General features: G+C 31.9%; 1 protein-coding gene across 1 annotated transcript in view; it reads right to left on the bottom strand.

The window, feature by feature from the left end:
* The window catches only part of LOC116345157, a 112,635-nt gene that overhangs the window by 78,513 nt on the left and 12,160 nt on the right, over window positions 1-21,962 (bottom strand). The window contains exon 2 of the mRNA XM_031774289.1: window positions 8,036-8,098. The gene's annotated coding sequence lies outside the window, so the exon portion shown is untranslated. The remainder of the gene's footprint in view (window positions 1-8,035; window positions 8,099-21,962) is intronic.

Here is a 21,962-nt window from a genome sequence, read left to right as displayed (position 1 = left end):
AACCAACTTGGTCTCGTAAATGATTTTTTGCAATCGTTTTTTTTCTCTATTTTCTTTAAGTGGATGTGAGCTTACGAGCTTTTTACGGCTTCGTCGTTCTGTGTGAATTATACTTTATTATTCTATGGAAGTTTGTTATATTGAAAACGGAGAAAGACACTTTAAAATAGATTACGTTGCACATTGGAATGCTTATGACAACGATATGCGTGGTACTTCCATTCCGTATATATGACACTTTTCTGTGCACTTCAAGTGATCCTGAGATAAATAAAGTACGCGTCAATTTGAATAGTACTTGAAAACGCTATATATAGCATTACAATAAACAATTTCCTCTGTGACCTCTGGAGCTTTCGATTTTTTTTTTATTGTTAATTTTTCAACATAAATTCAGGTGAAAATAAATGTACAATACAAATAAAGCTGAAAATAAAAGAGCAACATCATTTTCTGATGTTTTTTATGTTCCCTTTTTCCCGGTTTGATAAATTTATTTGGCTACAGATTTAGCTACAGTATGACTGATCGTATTATTCTTCCAATCGGAAAATTGAGAAAAATCGATTGATGGATTTTTCCATTTCCATCTTTTTTTTTTTAATTTAAATCGATTTAAGTTGTGGATTCCATATATACATACATTCAAATGGCTTTTCATGCCTGTTTTCGGTTTGGTAACGAATTTTACATTGTTCGTAATTATATAATTATGGCATGAAATTCAGTGGATAAAATAACCACAAACTTTGAATTAAAATATAGCTTCAGCATGGATTCATGTGAAAATAAATGTCCAACACGAATGAATTGAAAATGAAAAAAAGAAAAACGGCGTCAAGATCTTTCCAATTTTGGCGGCTTTTTCCAAGGTCTGAATAGAATAATTTATTTATATTGATCCCTTGTCGAATGTGAGTTTGATTCATTCATGCGATAATCGCTTGCAATAGAGCCCATTACATGCTGGCTGATAGGTAGGTGTGAGTGTGCATGCTGTATATGCAATTTCTAATTCAGTAAACGTTCGACACGAGACGTATCCACCTTATATACGAACTATTACCAAAACGACGTTGTTCAGCAAAATGCATTGTTAAAAGGCATCGTCGAGAATAATTCTCACCATGGTCTATCTTTATCACTGTCGTTATTCTAACAGCTTGTAGCTTACATATTTGGTTGGCTTGATGCTACAGTGAAGATGGCATAAAAACGGTTATTAGCATTACATTCGAATCAAATTTGGTCGCAGGAAATGCGTATTTTGGTCAAAAGAATGGAAACCATTTACAATTTGGTAGAATGAATGTGTCTGTTAAGTAAAAATTCGGCATACGAACGAGAAAATGGAGCAACAATAGACCGCCCATGCATTTTAACAATTCAACAAACTGACATGCAAATTTTCCAATGCGAAACGGAGTAAATGAATAATTTATTGTATTTTGCAAGTGAATGTGTGTTAGTGTGAACGGTAAATTATGGCAAGTGCCAATAATGGAAACCAGTTTTAAGTGAATTGACGAATAGTATGATGCTTTTGTATCAATTTCCTTATCAAAAAACGTCGGCATATTCAACATTTATTTTGGACTTCATTCGTATCTTTCAAAATAATCGCAATGAATAATGAACGACCATAAATTATCATAATTTTATTTTGTAAAAATATATAAACGAAGATATGAAAGTTGATGTTTTAACTATGCAAATTCAGTTGATGTTCCTAGTAATTATTGCAATATCCAAAGGAGCAATCACTATTTTAAAAAAAAAACAGCAATAAGTCGCAAAATGTCATTAACAACGGTGTTTTTGTCACCAATTTATTTATTCCGCTTCATTGAAAAACAAACTATTTGGAACGGTATTTGGCTGTGTAATAAAATGGAGCTCATCCTCACTGCCACAATGTATTCTGTTCGACCATTTATATCGGCAAAGACATCGGCAGGTATATGGTTGTTGTACAGTAAGCGGTCATGCTTTACAATGTTTTCCGGATGTAAAATGCAAAAATTGTGCGCAGCATTATATATATTTCATGGGCATAATGGACGCGAAGCTGAAAGGAAAGTGGTCGATGTTAAAAGATGGCGTTGGTGTCCTATGATTCAACTACATTTATGGCAATGGCTGTATTAAATGATATATAACAATGGCTGTGCGGCATTTATAGTATTGAGACTTAGCATTCATGATTTGTACATTCATTTTTTTTTTCTCTGTTTTGGTGGTATTTGAGTGTGATTTGTCTATTTGTATTGAAATGTCGCCTACATAGTTTGGCGAACAAACAAAATAAAAAAATAAAACTATTTTGTGAATTAATGCAAAAACATAGACATTTAACATTGACACTTTGTCGCGATGCATAAAATAAATATCGACATTTGGGTATGCTCATCGCACAAACGTAATCGACAGTATACTCTCTCTCTCTCTCTCTCACTCTCGCTGATTTAATCTTTTTGTTTCGTTGTTTCGTAATTCTACAGATGTGCTCACATAGTCTATGTGATTTTTCAATGCACCAATTGTCGATTGCCTCGAATTAAGCGTATCGACATCGACATGTATATTATGCATTTACTATAGTAAACACAATCATCGAAACACATTTGCCCAAGCTTGTTAGTTAGATAGACAATGGAATACAATGCTTTGTGGCACTTCTTTATCCCATGTTATTTTATTCGTTTTGTATTGCACATTGCCAAAATGAATAAAATCCGACGCCATTCCTTTTGTGGCCATGGTCATTGTGTAAAAAACAATTTTACACAATGTTTTGCTAATGCTTCGCTATTTGCATTGCGTGTTTGAGTGTGTGTGTGTGTGTGTGTGTGTGTGTGTGTGTGTGTGTGTGAGAGAGAGAGAGAGAGAGAAAGCAGTACATATGTATATTTATGCGCCCTTCTCCTTTTCAACACGCTCTCTATCGCGTTCATCACTGTTTTCGTTCAATTAAGTGCAGTTTTCGTTTTTATTTTTATTTTCGCTGCAGTAGTCAGAAACGATTTTGTTACCAAAAAGTGCTTGTGAACATGTCGATTCGGTGTCGTTGACTATATGCATGAGCCCAAACACGCCAATTCCAATACAAGATTCGAATGATAATAGGATTGATGGAAATGAATAGAACACCAATGACACACAGTATTATCACGTCGAATTTACTATTGACGAAATTGAGCTTATTTTTTTTCACCCCATCCAAAGATCCGTTTTAATGCAAATACGCGTTTTAATCGATTTCTTTTTTGTATAGACTTTTATTGTTGGCAACGGTTCTGTTGATGCACTGTGTTAATGCATCGAATCAACAAATTTTGATTTGAGAAAAGCAAAAATGTCTGCAAAATATATGCATGAATGCGCAAAGAAAAATTCAAATGGATTTGAAAGATATTCAAATTAGTGCTCGACACATTGATATAAAATACATATAGAGCACCATTCCATTGGTGTTGTAATTGTTTACGCTATGGAACATTCATGAGACTTGCATAATTCCCATCAATTTTTTATCGATATATCCGGATCAATAAACATCAACGGGTATTCAATATTAACTACTATACAGACGAGTGTTACATTGAAAAGCAAAGATGACGATGCTTTTCCTATTCTAAAGGAATTTCATGTATGAGCCATAGAATATTCAACTAGACTTGATTTTGTTTATGAGAATTCGCATCAATTAAAATGAGAGAATCTCAAAGGATTAAAATTTAATACGAAAATCTATTGTGGATTAACGCATCAATGTAAAATACACACGTACGTACATTTCAGATATTCAATAAAAGTCGGAATATGCAAAACCGTATTGCCTCAGCAAAAATTCAATCTTCAATGTATCAAGCAATCTATTCTGCGTTTCGTTTATCCAATCAAATCTTCATTCAATAAAGAGCATTACGGATACACATTTTTTTCTCTCTAACAGCAAAAAGATAAAATGCAAAACCAAAACGGATTTTTGTATATCTATATACATATTTAAATATGAAGTATCTTCTCTTTAGAAGCACAAATAGTCTGGGTTTTTATGAGGCAAATTTCTTCAAGCAAGTTAATCAAATGATTTTCTGGAATTCAACTTTTCCTTTTAAGCAAAAGTAATATGTTTTTTTCAGTTATGCCAATAAAAATGCAAATGAACAACGGTAAATGATTCTATAGGCATTGCAAGCTACATTGTATGTAAGAATAAATCCGTAAATAGATCCATACATTTTGAAAAAAGCAAGACTTTACATAGGTAGATTTTATGCAACACATTGCTCGATAGTATTTAGATCAATCACATGATAAATGCGGAAATTCTTTTGAACAAATTGTAAAAGATGTTACAAATTACAAACAAGTACATAGGTGGGCAATCAGCTACCGGAGGACCCCGATAATCCCCCTCTGAAATTGGAAAATTCTTTCGATTTGCTGAGGCTTTTGGATCGAAGTTCTCCTTCCTATTAGATAGAATCGACTTTTGATGGGACCCCTTTGGATGCTTGCCATTACCCTTCTCTTAAATCATTAGCGTACGCTCACCTATGTAACAAGAAATCCTTTTATAACTATTACTTCATTTTAAATAGGGATGACGACTGCTATGCTCGTTACGACTCGACAAATGATATTCCAAAATGTTAGATTCATGCATTTTTCTACTCTACCGATAATTTTTGACAATTTATACAGGCCACGTATCCAATAAATGATTCAAGTCAACGGATTTTCAAAGATAAATCAATTTACAATGAGTAAAAAAGAAAGTCGCTAAATATTGTCAAATCATATGTATTATCATATGTTTTATTCCAATTGGATTGTGTCCGGTGCCGAAGAAAAAGCGATTCGATGGTGTTTCAATAATTCAACGAAATGAGAAATTCTGCATTAAACAGGTTGAGAAATACAATTGAAATGCTTAAGAGCAATTTAATGAAATCAAATTAAAAGTGGTGAATTGTATTCATTGAGACTATTCCCTGCAATTTCCACTCGTTTAGTCGAATTTATCAGTTTAGATATGCCCTTTGTTGTTGATTTCCATCTGAGCGCGATTTTTAAATCGTTAGATCGGTTGGTTTATTTTTGCTAATTGAATTTTTCGCCATTGCGCTACACCATAATCGCATTTGTTGAAAGGGAAACACGGTTGCTTTACACAAAATGACTATAAAAGAGCTTTAAATTAAAAGCAATCAGTTAAAACATGCAACGTTTACAGCTGAGAGGATGCGGTATGAGGATGCATACAGTCGATGAATCAGTGATTCATAAAAAATGCATTGTTCACATTGCATTTCCTTTTTAATTAAAATGTTCAAAACATGCTTCGAACCTCTAATTTCAATTTTCCCCCGAATTTAAATAGAATGTAAAATTTTTGGACTCTGATAAAAGTGGACCAGATTCTCTGCAAATAAATTAGCCGCACACATAGATGAATTCATTTCAGGCTTGGAATGAGATAACATTTAAACTGTTACAAAAACATCCGTGTGAAGCCGTGCAAAGACAGTATTGTCTATGACGGAATGAGAGTACAATAGATTACCGACGTGAGACAGAGAGACCTCTGCAATATCATGTGATTAATACTAGTAAAATTATATTGATAGTAAAGTTTGTTTTATTCTAATGTTAAACCATGGAAACCAATTATATTGGATGCCTTGACTAATTAAAATGGAATGTTGGGCATCATCAGAAATTAATAGCATTAATTTGCACAAAGATATTGCATCATCAATTTTCCGGTTTTACGAGTAGTTAAAAACTAAAACCATTTTATATGCAACCTGTAAATATCTATCTAGTTCTAAATATTTGTAGAATTTTGGCGAGAAACAAAAGACCCAAACCTATGAATAGATATTCCAACAAGATGTGCCACACTGCATTTGCTTATTTGCAAATGATCAAATCTAAAAAAAAAACTATTAATTCAATCCGAAAATGCTTTTATTTAAATGTAGAATTTTTTTGATGTCAAAATATTGTTTGCCGCTTAAAAATAACACGAATGATATGAAAATAGACTTTGACAGGATAAAAATGCAGGTAGTGGTTTGGCTTTTATGAATTTAATTTACAATAAAGTTTATTCGGTTCTATGGTTTATGTGTTGCATGACAAAATGAAAACCATCCACATGCGTCATGCTCACATGTTAATTAGGATGGTTATTTCCTATTTTGTATGCACAGAAGTACACAGTGTAGTTAAACAAAAATCAGATCAGTTTAATTTTGAAATATTCATGGACCATTTTAATGATACGAATATGTCGTTTTGTAAATGAGCAAAATAAACCGTTTTATGCTTATTGTTGTGGAATACGCTATTCGCATAAATAAATGGCACAAACTTTTACAGCATTTGCGGTTTAAGGCAATAGTCACTCACAAAATGGTATATGTATTACATCTACGTTTATCTCTCATGTCTTTTATATTGGACTAAATGTGCAAAAGCATGTGTATCACTATTTCCTTTCTGTATACTTCTTATTTCCTCATTTAATTTTTGATACAAATGAAAATATACAAGTTTCTATTCTCTAATTCATTCACAGCGGTCATTACACAATCAACAAGGATGCGAGAGTCAAAGACCCTCTCTCTGTGTGTGCAAAGCTTATGTTAAAACGAACGCCTATGGTTTTCAAATAACTTGGATTAGTTGTTTACTAAGAAGCACCACTTCAAAATGAATATATCGGTCGATTTGGTCAGCTTGACTTATTCTTTTAAATTTTGAATGCACACACCAAGTGAACTTTAACTTTTTCTAGCTTCGCTGCAAAGAAATGCTGCTTTAACAAAACAAATTTTACAAAGCATAAGCTACTTTGATGCCAACTTTTAGAATGGGTACCCATGTTTCATTCTTAATGGGTACAAAAATGGGCACAGCATATGAAACTGTGCTATTTTCACCCAAAACTAACAATAAACGACTTATACGGATATCTACTGACATGTACTAAAAAAAACTTTAGCATATTTTGCATACATTTTACATTGCCAATTTCGATGCACGAATGGATTAAAGCACATAGGTGGGAAATAGCAATATACATAAAATTGTATGTATATATAATGTGGCGAACAGGAAAGAAGTGGTAGCTTTATTATACTAATACGAGCAGAACACCATTCTATGATGAGCATATCTAACCAGTTTGCTAAGTGTTCAAAAAAAAAAAAAAAAACCGACGTAACAAAATGCTATAATGTCCAATGGAGCGTTTGCAATGGATTCATTTTGACGCATATATTCGATAGCTTACAGTTTGGCTGCTCTTAATCTTACAAACGAGGGGAACAAAAAACAGAAAATATGGCATTACGAGAAGTTTTGAATCATCTTAAAGAACTACCTGCATCTAGGCACAATTTTGAAGCAACACCTACAACATTAAAGCTTAAGTTTTTGATGTAAAATTGATTTTCATATATTTAAAACGAAAAATTAGAAAAAATAGGAAAAAATTCCAATTTAATTTCCAAATTGATTGTAAAGAAGTCCACTTGTACATAAATATTGGTTTGAATAGTATGGATGTCCGCGTGCACTCACCATATTGATACCAAACGATTTAATTTGTTTATTATATCAACACATTTTTGGGTATTCGCCTTTATTATCGACAATTCGTGTATATTTTTCAAATATTTTTGGGTATAGTCCATTGTGCTTACATTTCACTGGATTTTCTTTGATTATGGAACCATCATTTGTTACATCCAATTCAATGTTAATACCCCAATCAAGATTATTACGATAAAAACGAAAAAAAAAAATAACAAAAACGAATTTTATCAAATGGAATCAATACTTTCTAATCGAATCGTTGAGCCTGGCCAATTTTACGCTTAAATTGCAATGTTATTGATCTTTCAATTTAATTGATTTGTAATATACAGTGGCAAACTTTTATATTACTTATTTATGTAAGCTTCAACTTTACGAAAACAGTACGCCTTATTCGAGAAAACCTTTTAAAAAAACATACCTTTTGTTTTATGATGCCTGCGTTGATTGAGGAGTGGTTGAAAACAAGTCAATTTTGTTTGATCTGAAATGGCAATAAGAAAACATATAAAGAAATATAAATTATACGACAGCTGTATATACGAAATCTTAAAATTGATTTCATATTTCACTTTAAAACTAATATAAGTCTCAAGTACTTATATTCACTTCATTTTGTCGATATTCCATCGTTCACACTATTTTCCATGCACAAATTCTGTCTCTCGTCTTTGTGTATGTGTACATAAAAAGTGTGCTCTATTGTAGTTTGTGCAATCTTATTATTTTTATGCGTTTGTTTGTCAAGCAATATGCACGAACACTTTGAAAATAGAAATAACAGAGACCGACAAATCAGGGAAAGAGAAATAAAAAACGAAACGTCTTGAGAAAATACGAAAACGAAAATGGTTGTATGTTTGTGCACAACTAAATTGATTTTCTGGTTCACTAAAAATGAGAAGAAAATCAAAGTGTAATTCACTTCGTTAGGTTTTATTATGTTAGCACCTATTGAAATGGTACGCATTGGAGAAGTGAACTGCTTACACACGTCCTTGCAATCCACTGACAGCAAATTATCGAAGCTAATACATTTTCACCATCATCACACATCGTCTATTTCTCGACAATATAATTTGATAGGCGTTAAACCAAATGAACAGAAAAGAGAAAAAAAAGAAGAAAAATAAGAAGAGAAGAAAAGGCAAAAAAAAAAGACATCGACAACATCCGATTCGGCAAAAACCGTCCATGAATCAATCATTGCACAAATGATAGCACAGATAAAATAAGACAAGCTCTACACTCGATTTAATACAAACAACGAAAAAAAAGGTATCACAAAACCTATTAAACTCGTAACTTAGGCGGGGGTGAGTAAACAGTGCTTTGAACATAAAACAAACTTTTGCCACTGCGAAACATTCAGTAATTTTCTAAGAGTCATTAGTCGAGTCAATAAGCAAGCAAGTTCATTTTGATGTGAATACACACCGAACACATCGACAATCGACTATTCCACCGGATATGGTAAAGGTTTTCACTATTTGCGTTTTATCTGATTTGCGAAGTAGACAAAAAAAAACTCAAAAGAAAATTAGATTCGGCTAAACACAATTCAATTGTTGTAATACATGACAATAAATTTATCAGGATGAATAGAACGGAGAAAAAAAGCAATCAAAATCGATTCGCCTTTTTTTTTTGCTTGCTTCATAATATGTAACATTTGTTGATATATTTGTAAATATTTGCACCAAATAATATCTTCTTAAGATAATATTCGAGCAAAAATACATAGAATATAGAAACTACACACAGTCGTCAAACAAAGTACGTTTAGTGGATAAAAATCATAATTTATAGCTAAAAGTCGATATTTTACATTTCTGACATGATTCTGATGAAATAGTTTGTTTTATGGTTTTTTTTTGTTCCTTCGTTCAATATAAATTTGACAAAGTATATAGAATTTTAATGTGAAATTTTAAAAATATTCTGTAAATATCTGATAGATAAAGTGTCGCAATTTTATTCATAAGTTTTTGAAATTGCTCTTATACTTTTATCTTGTGATATGTTTTTTTTCCTTCCAAGTTTTTAAAGGGATTTTTGTTTCTGAATGACATACATACGTGTTCGATTACAAGCAGCTCGGTATGGCCATTGACTGATAATTTGTTCTCTTTTTTTACATTTTAACATTCGAAAGTGTACAATACACAATAATGCTTCACCAATATGCGCTCTGTATAGAACTTGACAAATATGGATACAGATATATAAAAATGTTACCCCTTGATACATTTGCAATGTAATGTTGAATGCTGTATTTTCAATGGTATGAACATAGACAACATGCAATTATGCCATTCTCATTCATATGTTCACGTAGCATTCGTTTGTGTGGACTGTATCGATGTTCACATCCATATCAGTGCGCAGAGTGCGTTCGAGTGTACACCATGAACAAAAAAACGGTGAGTGTCCATTGACAATTTTCCTCTTTGTTCGGATTATTATAAAACACAATGACAATTGTATTACACAGTTTTTATGAAAATTCATATCTCACAACTTTAATGCCAATGATAATAATTTCATATTAAAAAAAACAACAACAGATTTTTTGATACAATAAGAGCGCAAAAATGAAGAGCAATCAACAACAAAAAAAAGTTTGGAAATTGACATAAAAAATATCCGAATAATGCATATTTTTGTTTCATTATTGTTGATTCGAACATGTATTTATGTTGAAAACACAAAAGTCACGAGAAAGCTTCGCGAAATGCAAGAGAGTTTCGATTTTGTTCATTCCAATTTTTGGCATAGTGACTTATAGTATAGTTCATTGAGAATCTAACATTATGTGGCATGCGATTGGTGCGATATAGCCATAGGGTTTTATAGCAACAATTCGGTGTCAGAATCATTTAATAAAATGTCGCAATGAATTGAACATAAAACGAAGACCAACAAGGGATGCTCATTTTTACTCGCAATTGTACAAACTGAACAAATAGAAGAAAAACATGATGTTTCGAGTTCCAATAATGTCGTCCATTGAGCTCTTTTCTTTGAAATACACTGCATATAATTCGCGCGACCGCTAACATTATTTTCCAATGTTTGCGTTTGCCAGACTTTTTTTTTTCACTCAATTCTTTTTTGCTTCAATTGTGTCCAATTTTCGTGATTCTCACAGTTCTTGAGAGAATTTATAAGGATATCATTTCTCATTTTTTTTATTTCGTATTTTTCATTCAACTTTTACATTCAGCATATCTAAAACAAATAATTGCTCTGTGTGCAATAATAAATCAGCGTCGCAGCATTAGGGGCTTGGTTCACTACATTTCATTCATTTGGTCATTCATTTATTTTTATTTTTTCGTTCGTTCGTTATTGTTGTTTCTGTTTTTGACTGAAGGATTTCGCGTCTGTCTTTGTATATTAATATTAATTATTGAATGAAGAACAGAAATTCTTTTTGACTATGACGCATGCAAAAAACATTTCAAACCACACAAGCGTTCGTTGTAAAAGTCTATTCAGCAATTTATTTTTTCCGAGCCATTTTTCTTTCCCGTCAATGCGTCCTATTGCGCGTCATATTGTTTAGCCTTTTGTAAGCTTTATCACGTCATCGCTCCTTAGTTTGCGTTCAATATGTATGTGTCGTATATCGTCAGTAAGTTGTAACAACACATACACACACACATAATACGCTAAAAAAAGATGTAAATCCTATATCCTTTATGCAAACAACCACAACAACTCAGATGAATAACAATATTTGTTTCCATGTTTCACTGCTGAAAACACACAATAAAACGGCTATACGATTTTAGTGACCTCCATGAAATCGTACTACGTGATACACGGAGACGCTTGTATCTGATGGTTTGACGGACTGAATCAGTCAGTGAATGAGTTGAGGCTATAAAGTGAGGTCAAATAGTTTTCGTACCTCATAAAAATGGTTTTAAGTCTGACTGAACGCAAAAGAAAGTATTTGAAGATTTGAAAAGAGCGTATGATTGAAAATCGATCATTTTAACAATCGACAAAATTAAATGGATTCTTTTCGGAATGAATATTACCATAAACATTTCAAATATAATTCGATTTGTTGAGAACTTTCATCGTTTGTTTTAAGATTGTAATCGCTTGAGTAACAACAACAACCACAACAAAAATTGCAGTGAAGTCATGGACTTTTGTCAATAAGTTAACGGGAAACGCTATTTTCATGAATGCAAACATTTATTACCCTTAAAATCCAATCAATGTAATTATCTTCTTTGAAAGCAATGAAACATTAGCAAACAGAACAAAATTAAATAAAATCGGTGCGTTCATGAAATAAAATGAAATTCAAGCAAAGAAACTACAAAATAACGAAGCCAATTATTTTGCCGTCACGCAAATATTTGAGTTTTACCATGGGAAATGCAAAATTCGAAAACCAAAAATGGAATCGAAACCAATTTACATACATATGATTGCATCGGATTTCGAAATGGTTCAATATTTATTTTCAATAACATTGAAGAGATTTCCTTTTGCAGCTTGAATGCGCAATACATCATTTCAACTCAATCTATGTATTTATATTGTAGAGAAAAATATGCATCGGAACACGTATAAACATACAATACTGCCAAAAATGAATTTAATTTAATTCAATTCGAAGGAAATTCGGTTCCAAATTGACCAAAAAACGAATAAAAAAACGGATTAATTGCATTCGATACATAAATCGGTTTTCATCTCGTTCAATATACGTATACTTTTTTGAACTGATACATATATGAATGGCTGAGAATAAATTCACTACTTCACAAAGGGGCCACGAATTTGAAATCAAAACGACCGCATCGAATTTACTAACATGTGGAAAAAAGGTTGGTTTATGGGTATGCCAAAATGAGCATTTCTTATCAGTTGAAATCGGCACCACCAATACTCGTTGCTAATAACGTCATTCAATACTTTGAACTCGAGTGACATGGAAATTTCTTTTTTTTTGTTCAAAGTGTAATGCTTTTGGGCAAAATTCGTATAATTAAAACTTTATATCATGTTTTTTTTTTTCAAATGTAGCAGTGAAATCATTGTACTATTTAATTTCTTTATGAGTGCGTTTTCTTTTCAATTTCAATTTTTTGTTGTCCACTTCATTTATATTGTGAATTCGTATCCATTCTCAACCATTCATGTTTCACTGTTCTTGGGACTTTTCAGAGAAAAAAACCCAGCATTAAGCTGATAAACTAAACAGATTTGATGAATATTATAATAACCATAGATTCTAATGAACCAGTTAATTGGAAGGATTCCAAATGTAATTACATACCATGTATATGGAAATGTATTGACAAGGTTAATGCCCAAAATGGAATTGAATATGTCGATATGATGGTTTTTTTTATTGCAAACATTTGTAATTACCGAATGATTCGTTTGATCTTATCATTTTTTGAAATTAGAGATGACTCAATCGTTAGCCCATTCCACTAATCGTTGATGCTAAATAAACCGTACTTAAATGAGGTTTAGGTGTCCCAGTCGACCAATAAAATGTTTTTACCGAATTAATATGTAATTGTAGGTATTTTTGCCAATATAAAGAATATCCTCGAATAAATTGGAAATAAATTTCATCGTCCAGCTGGGATAGCCAACCCATATTTAAATACGGTTAAATACGATGTATTTGATTGATTCGCATTGGATTGCAAAGCTATTATAATTGGAAAATAGTAGTAACATGCATTTGTAGTGTAAATTCGATTAAAACGCGATACAATTCGGAATTACTGATATAAACAAAAAATAATATCTACAAATGGTAGCCGGAAATACATTTCTGTGCAATTTAATTTTATGTGAGAACCCCGTCCTGTGTAATTCAAGTTTTCACTCTAATTTTTCTTTTAAAAAAGGAGGAAAAAAACGAATCCATTATACACAATATAAAGGCCCTTGCTTCTATACTTCCGTTTGAATCCATTTCGTGAGAACTTTAGTTTTTTTTTTCCTTATTCGCATTATCCGATCTAAAAACCAAAATAACGACCGCTCGACGCCTGAACACAACTAAAAGGAACTTTTGAGAACGAAAAAAAAGAACCAGAGAACAGATTATTTAACTCAAACTTTGACTGACTAGCATAAGATGCAGGCAATATAAATGTTCGAATAGAAACTTCTGCTATCCTCCATACATTTTCCCAGACGAGGTCATAAAACACACAAAAAAATATTTCAGGTCATGGAATTTTCGATTGTTGAAGCACCCAAATCTCATGCTTTTGAGCACTCACAATGTTGATGTTGTTTTTTTTTTCTTCTTGTGTTCGTTCGTTTCTCTTTAGTCGCAAACTTTTAAAATGAACTCTTCCAATAGCGTGGTCACAAAGTAAAAATGGGCAACGATGCGAAATAAATAAAATGGCAGCGAAAAATAACCGTAATATTAATGTGTTATGTACGCAGAAGAGTGGAATAGGGTAAACCTTAGAACGAGTACCGCATACAAAAGAAATGATATGGAAAATGCATTTCAAACCCTTTGTTCAACGGTTTTCGTACGTTTCAGATTCTTTTTATTCTCAGACTGACTTTGTCCGACGAACAGAGTATGAGCTGAAATATGCACATTCATCTGAAAAGAGACAAATCTGCAAACTTTCAGAAGCCACATAACTAATGGGTTCTTTCGAAATGTTGATATTGTTTAATTTTTTTCCTCTTCTTCTTTTTCATTTTCTGCCGTTCCGCTCGTCCTTCAGCTGAACGTATATAGAATGAACAATCTCAGGGGCGTCAATCATTGTCACTGTGATATACCATTACTGTTAGGTTACCAACTCAAATAAATCCCCAAGTGTTGGAATATTTTTACACAATTTGCTGTTGTTCTCTGCATATTTGTGAATCACAAAAAATCATTATGAAACATCATTTTGTTGTGCTTTTGTTGAGAAAGATCGATAGATTTGAGTGCAGAAAATAGCAAATTATATTAAAACATATAAAATATTTGCATTTATTTATGTTTTTCGAAGAATCTCGATCAAGATCAATGTGCCAAAACCTGTATTTCACTTGAGAGTTTTTATCTTCTAAACTCCTCAGTGACACATTTCAAATAGAACTGTCGTCAAAAATAGCCAAACTATGTCCAAAAAGTGCAATATGTTTACATAATTTTTTTTTTGCAAATCCAGTTTCAAAATAACAGGAAATATAGGGAAAAATAAACTTAAATTTAGCAATAGCCCGCATAATTGCATAACCATGACTAGCACTGCCAGCTAAGTTTCGACAGCTAAATCAAATGACATAAACAAGAACTGAAGATAAGCACAAAAAAGGAACTGTCTGCTTTTATCAAATGTATACGTAGTAGATAGTTTTATTTCATATTTACGCTCTGTAAATATGACATGCACACATAAATTCGCACATAAATACAAACAAAAATCTTTTTAAAGACATAGAGAACTATAGGAAAAAGAAAATACTTTCCAAGTTCAAATCCTTTGGAGACCAACAAAATAGCAAAGTTATTTTTCCGTGAGTAAAAAATCCAGACCAACAAAAACTCAATACAAAGCGAAACAACAAACAAATGCAAAATAAGAATTGCCGCCCCAAACATGCAAGATACGGAGAATGATATATCACAGAAGGCCAAACAAAGTTGGCAAAATTTGAGATGAGTGTGACCAGTTAAAAATCATTTTAAAATTATATGTATCTTTCGTATCTTGCTCTTTTTTTGAAAATGTGTCGTGTTAGTCACAAAAAATCCATGAAGCTTTTGATTATTTATAATTTCAAAAGAAAAGACCGCAATTGGACAGAGTCGCTTTTTTCTTTGAATACGACAGACGACACAAACTATTTTCAACATAAAGTATAACGTTAATTTAATTGCGTTTTTTGTATTCTAAATATAATATTCTTCATTAAGGTAATACATATATGGAAACTCTATAAAACTGTTTTTCATAATTGAAAATAAGGTAACCAACCCTTGTAAAGTAAAAAACGTCAAAATTCAACCGAAAAAATTGGTACAAGAACGAAAATTTCCTCAGAACGCCTTAAAAAGTCGTACAGACCTGATAGATTTCCTGATTAAAGGAAATATTTAGCTATTCTCGTTGAAGTGATGTCAATAAAAATATCCTTTATTGCCATAACACACCGTAAATCCATCAAATATATGAATATTTGCATTAAAAAATTATGCTGTGTCCAATTATTATATTTAAAGAACAAAACGTTTGAAATTCCCAAAAAAGTGACGTTCATTCATCTTAATATGTTGTACAAAACCAAAAGACGAATGAGTTTACACAAATGATTCCATTGTTTGCCATATGAATCATGTTATTTTCTATGAAAATACTATCGACTGGCATCAATTTGTTCACGTGATTATGTATAAAAACCGAAATGCTAGAAAAACCATGCGCAAAAGAAATGCGCACCGAATCAACTGAACGAGCTCATGAATGTTTACATGGCTTTTTGTTAAATGGGAATATTGAATCAACCCAATGTATTACTAATTCCATTGCATTAGGAAGATTAATTTCGATGTGCGTAAATGCGGGGAGACTTTATGTATAAATGACATTTATATTCATACGATATGTAGAAGAGACTTGATTGCTTGGCATTTGCAACGAATACAAACCTACAAATAGTCAAAACTTAAGGACAATAAACGGAAGAGAGCACAATGTCAAATGTATTATATTTTCAAGTTGAACGCTTTCATTTACATATATGATTATACCTTCAAAGGATTTTGTTGGGTTGGATTTTTGTGAGGCGAAAAATTGTGACGCTGATAATGAGTTGTGAATTTTATTTCCTTGGAATTGTATTTAATGAATATGAAGATGCAAACACTCCGATTATCAAATACAAAATCTTTTTTACAAATTTTAGTTCATCAAGATTTATTTCAGCCGTCATACTGGGTCGATGGGTATTGTTTAGTAAAGAGGCCATTCGAATAACAAAGCATTTTCATGCTGCATTTGAAGAATTGCAAACAAAAAATTCTCTCTCTCTCTCTCTCTCACACACACACACAGAGGGAGAGAGCATCTCTGATAACGTGCATAGCTGAAAGACAACTTTTTTGTATAATCTTATGGACCGATCAGCATGAGAGATGATGAATTATATATCGTGAAGATAATACTGCGTACTATGCAAATTGTAAATAAAAACCGCATTTCTCACACATTTCTGCACACGAAGCAATATTTCGATTTTGTAAGTACTTCAAATTTGCGACACTTTTCAAATGTGTGTATGCAATAGATTCTAATATTTGCAATTGCATTAGGTCAGTTGAGAGTTCGCTTGAAAATCTAATCGTGTTCGTAACAAATGAACATTTCCAGTTATAACGATTGTCGAAATCCGAATGCGGGAATGTTGCACAATTTATACAATGATACGAAAAGGTTACCAATGATTTCAAGAATCAACAATTTTCTTGCGTTTTCAACTAACGAGAATATCAACAACACTACACTCAAACGTTGTACTTTATTCATTGAGAAGATTCATCGAACGACAGAACATGAGCACAATAAAAAGAAACATATTCGGATAAATAAAAAAGAGGAGGAAGACAATGAAAGCCTTGAAATAGGAAAAAGCACAAGAATACCGAATGGATTTTCTGTAGTAAAATGCGAAAATGGCGACCTTTTCAAAATAATCAAAATTATTTGTTGAATATTGCATGAGGAATATATACGTATTTTGTGTACTTTTTATTCTCGAGCTCTACTTTTTCATAGCAAACGATTTTCGTATATCTTGACAACATACAGCACACAGCTTTCGATTTAATGAGAATTTCTCCACAACAATGACAACCAACTGACACTGTAGATGATTTCTGTTTGCTTCCATCGATGTCACAGTCATCGTTGCTTTTGTGTGGAATTTTTTTTTTCTGCGTTGTCATCATTTGTAAGTTTTTGGCGCTACATGATTTCAACTTAAATTGGATAGCATGGCATAAGCTCTTTGCGAAAGATCAACGAGCGTCGACTTGACAATAATATCATTAAATGTTGAAATGAAAAACGGCATGACTGTGAAGAAGTGCAATACCCTTCCCCCCGCCATTCCTCCTTACTAACATATGAACTTTAAGCAACAAAAACATAATACACAGATTGTCTGAACTGAAATCACACGAAAGGAATAAAACAAATCTCGCAAACAAAGAGAAACAAGAAAAAACGTATAGCCTTATTATTTGAGAATATAATTTGTTATCGATTGTAAAGGATGTCGCACTACGTTACACTCATTTCTTTTTTCTTTTATTGAGACGAAAAATTGAAACAATCAAATTGAATGGCATCATAATTGAATGCAACGGAAAAGAAATCAGATGTCAATGTTGTATTCTGTGTATCTTTTTCCAGATTTTCTATCAAAATAAAATTGGAATTTTATTGGGGTGGAAAAAAAACTTCATTTAGCAAATACAATTCAAATTTAAGAAACAAATACTTTCTAAAGAATGAATTCTTTACAAAAACATTGTAAAGCTCTCACATTCGATGATTTGAATTAATAATGAAATAACAGATACAACAATCGCAAAGGAAAAATTCGCCGAAAAATGCTCTTATCCGTTAAGTATACGGACATTTTTGAGGTTTGACAACCCCGTTTGAATAACAAAACCGAAACGTCGAAAAATAAGATCATTTGTTAAATAAAATTGAACATATAGAAATTCTTTTAAAATGTCAAAAGAAATTCGTAAAGAATTTTATAAACGTAAGACTTGAAGGCATTTTTTTCAAGGCAAAACCATACAGTTTGAAGTTATTTCTTTAAAGAAAAATAAATTGGGTCAAGATCTTGGATTCAGCAGAAATCAAGGAATAATTTGTCATACTCAAGCTTAAGCTCTTTTGAAATGTGTGTCGAAAAGGAACTGCATCTCTTGTATTTATATGTTATCTAAAAATGTATGCAGAATAAAAAAAAGGTCGTCAAAAGTAAAGAAAATAAAAGAAATGGAGCGAATTTGTTTGATCGTTTGAACATCTTTGAATTGAACTAAAATTTATGTGTGCTTCATCTCTTCCGGTTTTTTTTTATATTTACAATGTTCTTTATGCAATATTATGTGTGTTGAAGATATCTTGAAAACGGTATTTTTATAGTTTATTTGTTTGCCATACCAAAGAAATGGCAATTGAGCTACAGCGCAGCACTCGGTTCACATGCCTACATTTCTCAAGACCCACAATAATTACATTAAATGTGTACAAATTTGTTGAGTACGGAAAACAACATTTGTTGCGTTATGTGTTGTATTAGCCGCCCAAGCTATACGGAAAATTCGTCACTCATTCTATATCGGTTTCTTTCTTTCTTTCTTCACTGAATCTGTGGCTGGATGTATTTTCATGTGTGACTCACTTTGGATAGTTGATTTAGCTATGCCTCACGGGACTGAGAGACTAGTACATATTAGAATGCGCAAAAGAATTGCCACACACATACACATTTACAATGAAAAAATAGCACACAATATAAATTCGGTTGACTACCATAAATTTACTTTTATGGGACAATTATGTAGCCGCTGGCAGTTGAATATACAAACGAGAGCACATTGCAATGAACTAGATGAACAATAACATTTGTAGTGAACGGTGTGAGCATAAGGGCATAAAAACATTTATTTTCGGAACAATTTGTATGTTGAGAGTTGAATACGAAGAAGAAGAAGAAGAAAAAAGCGCACACATCTCCTGAACTCTGTCGTATATAAACGATGAGAAAAGAGACGACCAAAAATAAAGTGATGCGATCACTGTGTGCATGGAAGCATGACAAAGAATTAGATCATTTGAATGAAAATTGGTTGAAATTCAAATAATCTAAAAACCTCAAATCATACTTGACTTATTCAACGGAGATAAACAAGGTCTGTTCTCAAATCTACTACAAAATATATGCTGGCATTTTTAAAGTAGAAAAAAGAAACGCATTCGTTACACAAAATAAACGGTTCCACAAGAGCTTGAGAAGTGAAATTGAGAATTGTCATGACCTTTGCCATTGTGCAACATTTTTGCGGCCTGGGTTTTTTGTTTGAAAAATTTTCGTTGTCATTTCGATATCTTTCCTGTTCTTTGTGCAGAGCTCATGTTAACTCATTTGGTGTAACCACTTCATAAATTACAATTACAATCGGTTCGAAAAAAATGATTATGAAATCGATACACGGATTCGTTGATGTTTTTAAAATGATTAACGATTTGGTATTGACATGCATAAAAACATGAAATGCCACCAATTGAGAGCAATTATTTTTGTTGACTAAATGTGATGGCATATTTATAGTTGGATTTGGAATGAATGCTTAATATGATTAAAATAACAACAAAACATAGTTCATTTGAATGAGTTCGGAAATCAAGGGGTACCGTTTTCAATGCGTAATCGCGTGAAAACGCGTTTTGAGGTTGAAAAAAGTTGGGCATGGATTCACAATGCAAACAGTATATCACTGTTGATAAATATTTTATTATATATGACATATGAGTATGGTGAAAAAGGTAGAATGAAAGGCCCATTTTGAATGGGCTTTAAAATGGCGTTCGATTAGTAAGTTCCATTTATTCATTTTCGAACGTGGCATTATCATGGAAAACTCATTAGATTCATTTGAAATAGTCACTACCACACACAAATCATATACCTATTATTACACGGTTGTTTTTCTAATGTATTAGTTGCGATATAGATATTTTCGGTGTATATTAGTTTTCAACTTGTCGAAACAATATGTTATTGCATATACATGAAGTGTTTTTTGTTTTGAATATGAATAGTAGTACATAAGTGTTTAATTCATTCATAATAATCGATATAATTTCATAACTGCGCCTATTACATCCATGTTGCGTTTTTTTTAATTCTATTTCAGTGCAACAATGGTGACGAGAAAACTTATTTTAAATGTGTTTCGTTGAACAATTGGAAACAAAATTTAAAAAAAATATATTGCTTCAAAGATGATCGGAGAGAGAGAGAGAGAGAAAGAGAGAGAGAGAGAGAGAGAGAGAGAGAGATGAAAAGGTTTGTGCAAATAAAAATTAATGAGCTTACGAAAATTGAATAGCGACGAATATAGATGGATATATTTTTGTTTTTCGGAAAATTTCAAAGCCAAAAATTCGAATAATTTAAATGAAGTTCCAATTAAGAAGAAACTTCTAAGCTCCAATGGAATTAGTTGAATTGAATTGCGTAAGCAAAATTCTGCTCACTTCCGATTCATTCAAAAAGTTATTCATTGTCGAATGCAAATTCAAAGTTTGATACAATTTATGTGACTCATAAACCATCAATTCAATCTAAAGCGTATTTGGTGACAATCGCAATAATATCTTCGTTAAATTTGAACTTTAATCCATTCCAAAGTCTACACCATTTACTATCGGGGAAAATGTTGCAGATGACAACGAATCAGAGGCGATGTAGGAAAGTCATAACAGAATTCAATTCAATTAAATTTGTTTTTGTTTGATGAAAACGAATTTTAAACGATGTTTGCATTAAAAATTTAACTTTCGTATATATGCTTCCTATTTTTTTTTTTTCAAAATGTAATCTTCTCTGAGTTCGTTAAGTTTAGTGCTTGCATCGTTATCGATTCCTCTCACTCTGTACTGAGCTCATTGACGATGAGAAATTTGCTTAACTTTGTAATGAACCAAAAAAGTATTTACGGAAAATGTTCGGAAAATTGAAAAGCATTTGGATTTTGTAATTAGTCGAAAACACACATCTACATAGAATATCATGAATTGAAAACTGAGTGAATGCAATTTGTTTGAGTGAGTAATAAAACGAAGACAAACAAGTTCTTTTTTCTTTGATACAAATAAATATTTTGCAAAAAAAAAATTTAATAAAAAAACTGGTTGCTAAGAGAGGTTTCCTCTAGAGTTTCCACCCATCTTCTATTTTATAATGTTTTTAGTTATTCAAAATATATATTCTAAAAGTAATTTCATTATTATCACATTCAAACTAGAAAGCTTGATTTCAATTTCATAGCCATAAAGCATGAACTCGAATTGAACGTTAATTAGTAATGGAATGGATTTTATTCAAAATATTTAACAATGTGTTCATTTTTTTATTTAATTTTAATAAAACTCAATGAGTGACAAATATTCTGCTTTTATCCGTATTCATACACAGTTCTGGACTTGTTCTTAGCGATTCATTTTGTCGTATGATACCATCAAGCTATACACACAAATCACAACTAACCTCAATATGAACAAAAATTGACATAAAACTCAATTTAT

This window comes from Contarinia nasturtii, unplaced genomic scaffold (assembly GCF_009176525.2).
Source record: "Contarinia nasturtii isolate CC-2019 unplaced genomic scaffold, AAFC_CNas_1.1 Cnas_scaffold_1240, whole genome shotgun sequence".
NCBI lineage: Eukaryota > Metazoa > Arthropoda > Insecta > Diptera > Cecidomyiidae > Contarinia > Contarinia nasturtii.
The sequence above is the reverse complement of the archived record's forward strand: the minus strand, read 5'-3'. Positions and strand labels throughout refer to the sequence as shown.